We start from the raw sequence: 12,019 nt of genomic DNA on the forward strand, positions 1-12,019 counted from the left end.
CCTTGACACATTCTACTCTTCAGGGGAAACTGTTAATTTCACTGATTTAAATGACTGCAAAAATAGCAATGATTTGATGCTATTAATAAAGCTAGAGTAACTGGGCTGTAAATGACTCCCATTGCAAGATCCACTGGAATAGCGGTTTCAAGGAAAAAGTGAACAACTCCTAGCTGAGATTCGCCTGTGTGGGATCCACAGCTGCTCAACACCTGGAGAAATCTGGTGGAAACTTTCTCAGAAGCTGGCTGTGGGTGAGGTTTATTACACCTGTTATTTAAGCCTGCTGCTAAGGCAATGTCTCGTTGCAGCAGCACAGCCATCTAGTGCTAATCCAAGCACAAAGCCTGGAAAAGAAAAGATATAGATGTTTCCCATAGGTCTTATCTGCAGCATTTCTTTACATACCATTTGCAAAAGAGAACATCACAACTCTACAAAAAGGGTAAAGTCTTCATATTCCAGTATGTACAATTCCCTTGCCTTGTCTGCCCACACTTCACCCCCAATGCGATTAAACAGCATAAATTTAAAACACTGTAAATATTGGAAAGAACTCAGGAAATGCCATGCTTCATTATATCCCTATTCTAGCCCTTTTTAAAACACTCAAGGTGGAGCCAGGGCTGTAATCAAAGCCTTTTTGCCAAACCCATGCTGGCCCTTGTGTGCTCATCTCTTGCCACAGCAGTCAGAGCCTGCATACAGAGCCAAAACTACATGGTCCTGGGACAGAAGGGCACAGCCATCTACTTTTCAAGGCCACAATGCAGTTTTCTTTTTAATTTGGCAAAGACTAAGCTTCCAGGTAAGTGTTAGACATAGAGAGAGTCACATTTGTAGATCCAGAAGCCAGCTCCCTTCTTCTCATTTAAAAAGAAACTTTTTGTAAATTTTTAGGCTTGTCTGGCAATGTCACTGTGGATCCAGCTCCTGATAGAGACATGATAAAGATACATTTCAGAGATACAAAACTGGTGGGAAACAAGATTGCCTATGAAGCAGATAATTGCTAAAATTACTGCAAGACTCACAACCATTCCTAAAAAGATTTGACATGATTTTTTTCCACTACTTTTTGACTATGTGCATGGAAAGAATTTGCTTTGCTTTGTTTAGTTTTTATTTTAGTGAGATGCCAATGCCATTCTCCTCTTAGCAGAAGGCTTTTTAGGCAGGTCCACCAATGACAGTGGTTGGATTTCAGCAGGTAGTGTTACCTGGCCCGCAGTAATCCAAAGGCAGTAGTGATGGTGATGATGATCAACCTTCTACTGATAACATTTTTTTTTGGAAGAAAAACTACAATCCAGATATTATGGCCATTAACATCCACAAAATTTTCCATGAGAGCAGAGCAGTTCAGACCTGTGTCCTGCCTCTCACCATTGCTCCTTCCCCATATTCATGGCATTGTTCTTTTCCTTGCACAGGTTTCTTTTCCTTGCCAGCTGTGCCACATTCACACGCCATGGATGTGGTGCAACTATCAAGGAAAACAAACATGCGCTCTGGATCTGAGAGGCACCTAAAACTCTTCCTTCTGCTATTTCTGGCTACTTGCATCATTATACTTATTTGGAGATACCCCAGATGGGCACATTCATCACCCTGCAAGTGAGGACCTTGCCGCTGACCCCCACTTGCACAGCTGGGCATCTCACAAAATGCACAGCTCCATATGCTTTTGTGGCAGGGGCAACATCAAGCTTGCAATCCAGAGAAACAATATGTGCATAGGAGTATAGTTGTAATTGGAACTCAGTGTCTGAAGAGGAGCTAATGATATTGTTACAATGTGTGAGACCCTGATCTTGTGCCCACACACTGCACTGTCTCCTCCCTCACCTCTCCCATCACCCTGCAGAAACCTGCAGCTACTTCTTGTTTCTGCTTGTCCTGCCAGGCTCCTGAACAAGCCACATGTGGGAGAAACAGGCTGTGAGGATCCTGCATTCAAAGGTCTGACGCAGGATGGATAGTCCCATCTCCTCCAGAGCTGCTTTGCCTTGCTGTCTTTGCAGTATGATGAATTCTCCCAGGACAATTCCCCATGCACACAGAAACATAAGCAGTTGAAAAGCAGGACATGGAGAGACATTCAGCCCACAGCCTCTCTCTTCCTCCCCAGATTTCTTCCTTTTCTGAAAATATTTAGCAGTGTACTGAGTCTTATTAATGTGACAAAGAGCCCCACAGTAATGCTCTACACTGAAATTATTTAAACAGTCAGATTTCTTCCTTTTTAAAATCACTTCAAGATTTTTATTCCTGTCTGTCTGTTTGTTTGTTTGGGGGTTTTGTTGGTTTTTTTCTGCCAAATGGCTTCACACTATGAACAAACATATGCTGAAGGGCAATCGCTTAAACCACAGCTCTTCATGAGGGCCTTTAAGAGCATAGAGGAGCATAGGCTGCCCATGCCTGAACAATGCAATCCGGCTGGGAAAAGTGCAGTTGAAACACTTGGATCCATAACAGAGCCTGGCTCACAGGCTCCATGTCCTGGCTCACAGGACATGGTGCTTCTGTTACATACTTGTGTTTACATGGTGCTTCTGTTACATAGCACAGGCGTGCTTTCGTTCTGCTGCTGTGTCCCACTTTGGATGCTGCACTTCACGGGAGGTGGGGACCAGCTGAAGACAGTGTGGAGAAGATCAAGATCGAATAAATATCTAGAAAACTTGGCTGCAAGGAAAGTTTGAAGGCAGAGGGCATAAGCCAAAAGAATGACCATGATAACTGTCCAAACACCATCATTGCTGCTGCAAAGAACAAAGAGACAGAAGAACTAACAGCTCAATGTGCAGCAAGGAGGGATCAGGTAATAGAACAAAAAAACCCAGCAGCTCTCTCAGGGTGAAGGTGGTGATGTTCTGCAGTGGTGTTTGGAAAGGCTGTGGTTTGATGTTGGTCTTCAAGAAAAATCTGTTTAGTATTACGCAATTTTGGTTTTAAAGCAGGGAAATAGAGTAGATACATATGATTTCTATCTTATCATCCTGCCCAGCAGTCTTAAAGTGGAAACTTCACATGCTCTGAATGCATTGCCTTTGCAGTGGAGTGCAGAAAGGCTATGTTAGTCTTGTTTATCTGCAGCAGAAAGCCAAATTTTAAGTGAAACAGTATGCATAGTTATATTGGCAATAAAATGCTTTGGCCAAAAGAAGGGTATTGTATTTCACACTAGAGTCTGTCTCAGGAAAGCATAGATTGAATCAGCTTAGCTCTTTGATTTGGCCAGGGGAAAATTATTTCAGTTGCACCTCTATCTCTAACAGATGTATCAAAATACTGGACTTACCAGTTAATACTTCCAGCCACTATAAGTTCAGTCTCAAATGGCAAAGCCTGGCTGGCAAGCTGAACTCTGCTACTAGAAAAATAATATTCTCTAAGCCTGCCAGCTATTTTAAAGGTCATTAAATGAGACAAGTACATCCATAACAGGCTCTTCAAGCAAACTGTGCTGATCTGGATGGTAAATAGTTCATACATGAGACGAGCTACTTAATTTTAAGATTTCGAGACCAATCACTTGCAATACTACATTTGTGTAAAGGATTTTACTTAAAATGTATGCGAGGCCTATGTGTATGTTAGCCTCAAAGGGGTACAGCAAAGACAACATTGTGGGTTTGAGATGGGGGATTTTCCTTGCTAATGACAACTGTCTGTGGGATACAGCCTGGCATAGGTGTCACTGCAGCTTCCAGGGCTTGCAACTCTTGCAGTTTTCTGTTTCTCTAAAATATGCATTCGAATGAAATATAGATGATTTGCCCATTTCTCAGTGCATATTCCTCATCCAAAGAGTGATGGGGGTTGTTAGTGATATGTTTGCAAATTCTTTGAGGTATTTCTAAAAGCTGTCAAAAGAACAAACCACCTAAATCCAGCCTTCAACATCTGTTCGGAAAAAAAAAAAAAAGCTGTCTGAAAATTCCACATGCCAGGCTAAATGACAGAGTAGGATCAGAGTCAATCTTGATGATCAGTCATGAAGCCAAATGTCTAAAGAAACAAAACATTTTAATAGACACATAAGCTACTTTATTACACTAAATGCTTTCCAGGATCCTGAAATCCTAGGGAAATCAATCCTGGATACAAAATACTATATTTTGGGTGGATAGAACAGTGTAACATTTTTCCAATTACATTTATTTGCACTGATTACATATGTGCAAGACATATACATCCAACCTAATATTACATGTTAGTAATAATAAAAAACGTAATCCATCAAGCTATGTTTAAAAACCTTCAGAAAACAAATCTTCACTTAGGAACCACAAGATGCACCTTTTTGAGATAACTGAAAACACTGGAGAAACCAGGTAAGCTTCAGGATACATGGAAACAAGTATTAGCTGTCCTCCAGTAACACGGTTAAAGAGCTGCTCATGAGAAATAGGTTTGTTTAGCAGTATCTCAGACTAAACAGTGTGTGGAGAGCTACAGACATACACACATGTTAGTTTCAAAATTACTACTTACAATCCTAAAAATAGCTCAGCATTTAAACAGAAAAATCTGCTTACTGTCACTATGTAATTTTTTTATGTTAATTTGGAAAAGAAAAGCATTTTTGTATGGTTTCTGTTCATAAATGCGAATTGTCTCTCTTGTCTTTACAAGGACTATGGTAATAAGGTGTTTTCATCTGCAGATCTTGGATTTTAAAATATAAAGTTCAAAAGAGAAAAAAAAAAGAATTACCGAAATAACTACCCTAATTTAGTTTCACATAAGTTTAGGAAGATGCTTAAAAACAGCCCATCATAAACCCAGATATACTGCTGGGTAATGTGTATGCAACCGCAGTTAATGGACCTTTTATGTCAACTGAAAATTAACTACAGTATATTGAATGCTGCCTTGCCTCTCTCCCTGTCTGGGCCTTGACCATGCCTTAAAGACTAAAACATTTCAGCCATTCTATAGCCATCACAGGTGGTCAAATATTTTGAGAGAGAAGCAAATTTCCAGCATGATTTGCCTTGGAGCCAAAGGTCCTATAAGCAAATTCTACACAACCAAATCTTGAAGAAAATATAATGAGGTAAGGAGCTGGATTTCCATCAATACCATTTCTGAAATGACAGCTCACTATAGATTGACAGGAAAGTGTTTCAGGCACACTGCTGCAAAGGTTCACAAAGCAAACTTCAATGCTGGTGGCACGGTACCCAGACAGCAAGGAAAGTCACTAGCTCCATGAAAACTTGTTTTATGTATTTGTTTATGTATTTAATTATACACATTTATTTGTATATTTAAATATATATTTTAATTCAGGACAGCTCACATTCTGCAAAGAGTGGGGCTGAGAAAGGCTGGTGTGTCTGTGCTCTGTCGCCTGAGCAGCAGGGATGCTAGACAGATGCTAGGTACTGCCATGATGAGGTAGAAGTGAGCTGGGAAGTGGTGATTTCTCTACACTGCTGGAAACCTCTTTTTCCAAGCACAAAGGGAATGGTGTGCTCTATCCCAAAGGCATGTTCACAGAAGTAGATCCTAAAATTTAGTTCTCCTATAAATGTGGAAGGACCAAAATCTCAAAATGGCTTCAGCCCTGTGAACAATAGAAGATAGTTTGTACAAATGGAGATTCAAAGATGCTCTAATACCTAAGCCAGAACTTGTTTATACAGTGTGCTGGTTTCAGTGTTATTATTTTTTCCCCCTTTCTTACTTTGTTAGTTTGCTAAACTTAGTTTTTCCATATTTCAGAAGAGAAGTGAACTATTCTCCTCTTTGATTTTTTCAAAATGAATTGGCTGGAACCGGTGTGGGATTATTCCGGTAAGGAAGAATCATTAAAACCTCTCTTTGTTGATCACCGAAGACTGACAGGAGGTAATTACAGACACATCATAGACACATAAAGCATAATCTTATAATTAACTTCAGAATTTAACTTGTCCTATCCTTGTATCTGAGTAAAAACTTCCTTTTATTCATACACAGACACACTCAGAGTATGAAATGCTGTTTCTTTCAAAGCTTAGTGTCTGCCTGCTCTTGTACAAAATGTGTGTGCTGACACTTAATACCTGCACTGCGGGCCTGTAGCAGCTAACAAGCTGAGAGCATAAGGCTACCCCATCCCTGGGGTCACTTTGTACCTGCAATGTTCCACTGCCCTCTCCCTCCCTCAATTACAGACAACCCGCAGCCCAAAGAACAAGAACACACCATCTATCCCTCACACCCTTCCCTAATGCTTCCATTCTGGCCCACATCTCTTTCCCCTCCTTAGTGAAATACTATCCCCCCTCCCACACAGTCAACCTCTTTCCAGGCCTGGTAGGCAAAAGTACAGACTATGGGAAGGCAATGTTCTTAAGAGGTCCTGGGAGGATCCCTCCTACCCTGTGTGACCAAGATCCGACCAGTGCCTGCATAGTTATTATTGATAACAACTAACCTGTCTCCAGCTACCAGTTTAAGTCTCAAAGATTGATTCAGTTTTTGCAGCATGTGCCTTCAAAGCACCTGCTGGTGTGCTTAGTGTTATGAAATCTCTGCTTCCAACAGGCTGGGAGAGTGCTTTGGCAAGACCCTTAAAAAAGATGGCTACTTGAGGTTTTTATGATAGTATGTAAACTGAGAAATCTCTTCCACCATAATAAGCTGTGTTTAAAAAAATATGGCTAAAACTTCACTATGTTCAATCATGAACATTTGGATGTAGGTGTTTTACAGTGCTGTGTAGGGTAGACATTCACCAGACCTTTCACAGGTTCCTCTACATTATCAGAGAAGAGACTTGCTCTCCTTAGTCCTCATAGTGGATGTCACACCCATATACAGGTTTCTTGACTTGCTTCAGTTTCTGCTTCTGGTCTATCACCTTTGCTAACTCCCAAAGGCAACTATTCTTACACCTTTAATTGCATGCAGAGATGTCTTGGGCAATGGAACAAGCTTTGGGCCTTTGCTACCCGCATAATTTGCAGAGTTTAATTAAGGGAAATGGAAGAGGTGGTGAAGGTTTAGGATCCGAGATCTGGAACAGAAAAAACAGAAGTGATGTCTGCTTTAAAATATGTATAGCCTCTCTCCTTCTGTAATCCCATCTCTGAGATTCTTATTTCACCCCCTCATTACCACTCAGCGTCTGCCACTTCCCACACTGCTCACAGCACCAGCAATATATAATATATGGAAAAAAATTTTTTCTCTTTTAATACCATTTCTGATATATTTCATGTTCCAGAAGATCTGAATCACTAACTCAGCCTATTATCTTTGTGTCACTGCCACTACTTGTACCACAGCAAGTTTCAGTTGGCTTGTCTAGGCGTTAAGAATCATTGGCGGTCTTTTTTCTCCCCCCATGCAGAGTTAGATGCCTGAGCATGCAGCTCTTATTCTGGGGTGAGAGATGGGGAGGAAGGGGCAGGAGCAAAGACTCATAGCAGAAAGACAAAACAATGTCAGCTGTAGCTACTGGACAACTCATGAACTAGATGTTGTCTCCCACCACTAAGCAGTATCTCATAATACCAAAGTCTCAAACACATTTACAAAGCAAATCTTCCTTTTCTACCCTCTCCCCCCCACCAAAACATAGGTTTTGCTCTTGACTTTCCTGCTTGATTTTTAAGGCAAGTCTCTAACCTTTGCAGCTGCCTTACTAAACCCTAAGAATGAAAGTTTGGGTAGCAGCCCGATTGTGTAACCAGCTTGAAATGCTAAGTGGTTCCCAGGATCTTAGGAAACAACAAAAATTTAGTTTTCACCATAGAGGAAACAACAGTTTCACCTGAGGAAACAACAGTATCAGTCCAGAAGCCCTCAACTCAAGCTATAGCACATTTACAGCTAAACATTTCAAATAAAGCCAATTAAAATAAATGACAAACCAACAGAGGAGTAGGAGGCAATGCTAACTTCAAACAGTCAAAAAACCGAGTCAGTTCCGCAGAATGAGTTGGGGTTTTTGTTCAAACCTCTGCAGTAAAATGATTTCATGTTCTCCAGGTATTTACAACTCCCTAGGGCACTCATGGCTTAAGGGGGAGCTATAAAAGTCTCATGTGGGCAGAGGTGCCAGCTTCTAAAGAAGCCAGCACACAAGACAGCAAGCACTTGGGTAAGGGACGTACCAGCTGTCTGAAATCTGTCCTCCCTTCGTGAAAATGCAGGGGAAGGAGACATTCTTCCACAGATGAGAGCTCTACTCCCCACCCACTCTTCCCTATAGCTTGTATTGAAAAGTAGTTAGTCATAGCAGGACACAGATGCATTCATGTCTGGATGATGAAACTCAGATGATAAAACAAGAACATGTTCTTGTCTACAGGCCAGGAGATGACCACGTGTTTTCCTCACAAGCCAGATTTTATAATTCCTTTGTGCCAAGGAGAGCAAGTGACTTTTGTTTAGCCTTACTCAGCATACTGAGAAAATACACTGGTTCTACTTCCCACAGTGATCAAGCTTACAGATGTTCTCCCACCAAGTTTCCTTTCTGTCCAGGCTTCTATTTCTTCACAGGATACCGAATGACAAACATACACACACACACACAAAGCTGTTGGCCATGAGATCTACAGAAGACTAAGAAAAATGAGGACCAAAGGTTGCTGACATGGAAGAAGCTGATGCAGAAAGTTGGTTACTGTATAGCAGGGGCATGTACCTGGCCAGGAGAATGCCCTCATTCTGAGGTTTGGCCCTTTGAAACATGTGACATCACAAACACTCATTTGCAATTCAGTGAATAGTAGTTCATCATCTCTAATTTAAATGAGACACTACTGAACTGGTATAAATATATTTACCTGTTTGGTTATGATGCTCCTCTGAAAATGCTGTCCTCACTTTGAGAAGACATGCATAACACATTGGTAAGAAATCAAGTGTTCCTTGCATTTGGCAAACATAGCACATAGGCAGGGTGGACAAAACCATGGTGAGCCTTTCTGGGGGTGCAGGAACTGACCTTTTCCAGGTCTTCATGCTCAAATAGTGAGAAAACACAGCGATTTGCTGAGTCTTACCAATTTCTAAGACAGAAAACCCTAACGCAACAGAGCACTCATCAAAAAGCTGAGTTATAAAATCAACCTTTCCAAGATCAAATTTAGTAGATTCAGAATACCAATGTACTAGCAAGTAAAAAGACAAATGAATAACCAAAAAAACCTCTTAGACAGTGGAACTCCTCTACTAGTTGCACAACTTTGAAATGTCTTTGAAATCCAATTCAAGGTTCAAATCTTACCAGAGCATGATCAAGTCATTTCAGTATTTTCTTGTCTACAAAGTACTTTGAAGCAGCCCTTGGCATTCAGTACTGCTTCATCACATCATTTAGTTACTAAATCAAGGAGGTCTTTAGTTAGTCATCTCATATCACAACAACTTTATTGCACTTAACTATATGAAAGGGTTTCTCCTCCTTCCATGCTGTCATAAGACAAACCATAGCACAAGCAATTCCTGTAGGATTATAGTTATGCTGGCTCACAATTAGCTGTTGAATGATACCTCATAGGAAAGAAATCAGGACCAGTATTATGAACTTCCACTGTTTCAATATTACTCTAGTTTAAGGAAATGAAGAGCTTTCATGAAGCCTCCTGAGGCTTCATTAAAGGTTAAACTAAAGAATTCTTCTCTCCCAATCCCCCTTTTACTGGTGGCTTTGTGCTCAGTCTGACTTTGTATGGATCTCTCCTGTACTGCTTAAAGATCACCAACTTCCAGGAACGGGAAAGCAGCCTCTGAGAAGAAAGGACTGTCATCAGTGTCACATCTTAGGATGAAATACTCATATACTGGTCCCCATTATCTGAAGAATGAGAATTTGAAGAATGAGGACTGGGACTGTAAGGTGAACATACACTGGTGTTCTTCCCAAAAATGCCGAGGCAGCGGAAGATTTAAAAAAAAGGTTTATTTCGGATGCAAGGACCACTTTTTTATAATGGTGCACACATTGGGCCCCAGGGGCAAAAGGCAAAGCCCCTCTTCCTCCAAGGCTTTTTGTATCTTTTCTCTCTTCTCCTGCACTCTCTCTGGCCCAAGGAGGCCTTGTACATGTCTGCAAACATGTTATCTCTGTGCATACCAGAGAGCCAAGCTGAGAACTTTTCTTGCTATGCAGGGGGCAGAGGGGGGGAAAGCACTGAAACTGCCTTTGAGAAAGAGCCATCACCTAGGTAGAAAGCCTTCCTAGCGAAATGAGTTCTAACTTCCCGTTACACATTCTTCTGGAAATGTCCTACAAGGACTAATCACTCACAAAAGACGAGGAGGAAGAGGAAGTGGTATGTGGTATTTTCCAAAGCACTACACTTACCTATGCCAATCCTACTTTTTGCCCTCTAAACACTGCTGCACTGTGCTTCTTGGCCAATGATGGGAAAGGGAGCTAGAGCAAGCCACGACATGAGTGGTGTCTGGGAGGTGCAAAGGCAGCAGGCAAGAAGTGAGCCTCAAGGGCCCAGTGGAGCCCTGAAGCAGAGCTGTGCTCATGCTGCAGAGGACAAGAAGCAACCCCTGTGGTCCACCCTTGGAGTCACAGAATCACAGACTATGCCAATTGGAAGGGACCCACAAGGATCATTGAGTCCAACTCCTGGCCCTGCACAGGACCATCCCCAAGAGTCACACCATGTGCCTCAGAGTATTGTCCAAGAACTTCTTGAACTCTTGTCAGGCTTGGTGCTGTGACCACTGCCCTGGGGAACCTGTTCCAGCACCTAACCACTGGCTGGGTGAAAAACGTTTTGCTAATACCCAACCTAAACCTCCCGACACAATTTCAGGACATTCCCTCGGGTCCTGTCACTGGTCACCACAGAGAAGAGATCAGTGCCTGTCCCTCCACTTCCCTACACAAGGAAGTTGTAACTGCAATGAGATCTCCAAGAGTAGTGGTGAATGGTGCCACATCCAACTGGTAGCTGGTCACAAGTAGCGCTCCTCAGGGCTCAGTATTAGGGTCAGTCCTGTTTAATCTTTATCAATTATCTGGACAAGGGGATTGAGTGCTCCCTCAGTAATTTTGCAGATGACACCAAGTTGAGCAGGAGTATCAATCTGTTGGAGGGTAGAAAGGCAGAGGGATTAGGACAGGTTAGATGGACAGGCCAAAGTCAAAGGTTTGAGGCTCAATAAGGCCAAGTGCCAGGTGCTGCACTGGGGTCACAACAACCCTGTGCAGTGCTACAGGCTTGGAGAAGACTGCCTGAAAAGCTGCCCAGCAGAAAAGGACCTGAGAGTGCTGGTCAACAGCAGCTGAAGATGAGCCAGCAGTGTGCCCAGGTGGTCAAAAAGGCCAATGGCATCCTGGCTTGTATCACAAACAGTCTAGCCAGCAGGACCAGGGCAGAGATTGTCCTCCTGAACTTGGCACTGATGAGGGTGCACCTTGAGTGCTGTGTCCAGTTCTGGGCCCCTAACTATAAGAAGGACATTGAGGTGCTGGAGCATGTCCAAAGAAGGGCAGTGAAGCTGGTGAAGGGTCTGGAGTACAAGTCTTATGATGAGTGGCTGAAGGAGCTGGGGGTGTTCAGCCTGGAGGCTTAGATCTTATTGCTCTATACGACTACCCGAAATAAGGTTTGAGCCAGGTGGGGGTCAGCCTCTTCTCCCAGGTAACAAGAGACAGGACCAGGGGAAATGGTCTCAAGTTGTAGCAAGAGAGGTTTAGATTGGATATTAGTAAAAATTTCTTCATGGAAGGGGTGGTCAGTCATTGGAACACGCTGCCCAGGGAAGTGGTGGAGTCACCATCCCTGGAGGTATTTAAAAGATGTGCAGATGTGCCACTTAGGAACATGGTTGAGTGGTGGACTTGACAGTGTTAGATTAACAGATGGACTCCGTGATCTCAGACATCTTTTCCAACCAAAATGATTCTATGATTCTATAAAAGTCATTACCATATGCAGCAGCCTCAGCAATCAGTGTCAGGACCTATACACATTTTTCCCCTTTCAAAGTACATTGTTGTGCTCAACATCTCAATGATTATGAAACTGGCAACAAGATA

The sequence above is a fragment of the Manacus candei genome, unplaced genomic scaffold (genome assembly GCF_025592945.1).
Source record: "Manacus candei isolate 608988 ecotype Guabito, Panama unplaced genomic scaffold, ASM2559294v1 h1tg000011l, whole genome shotgun sequence".
NCBI classification, from domain to species: Eukaryota; Metazoa; Chordata; class Aves; order Passeriformes; family Pipridae; genus Manacus; species Manacus candei.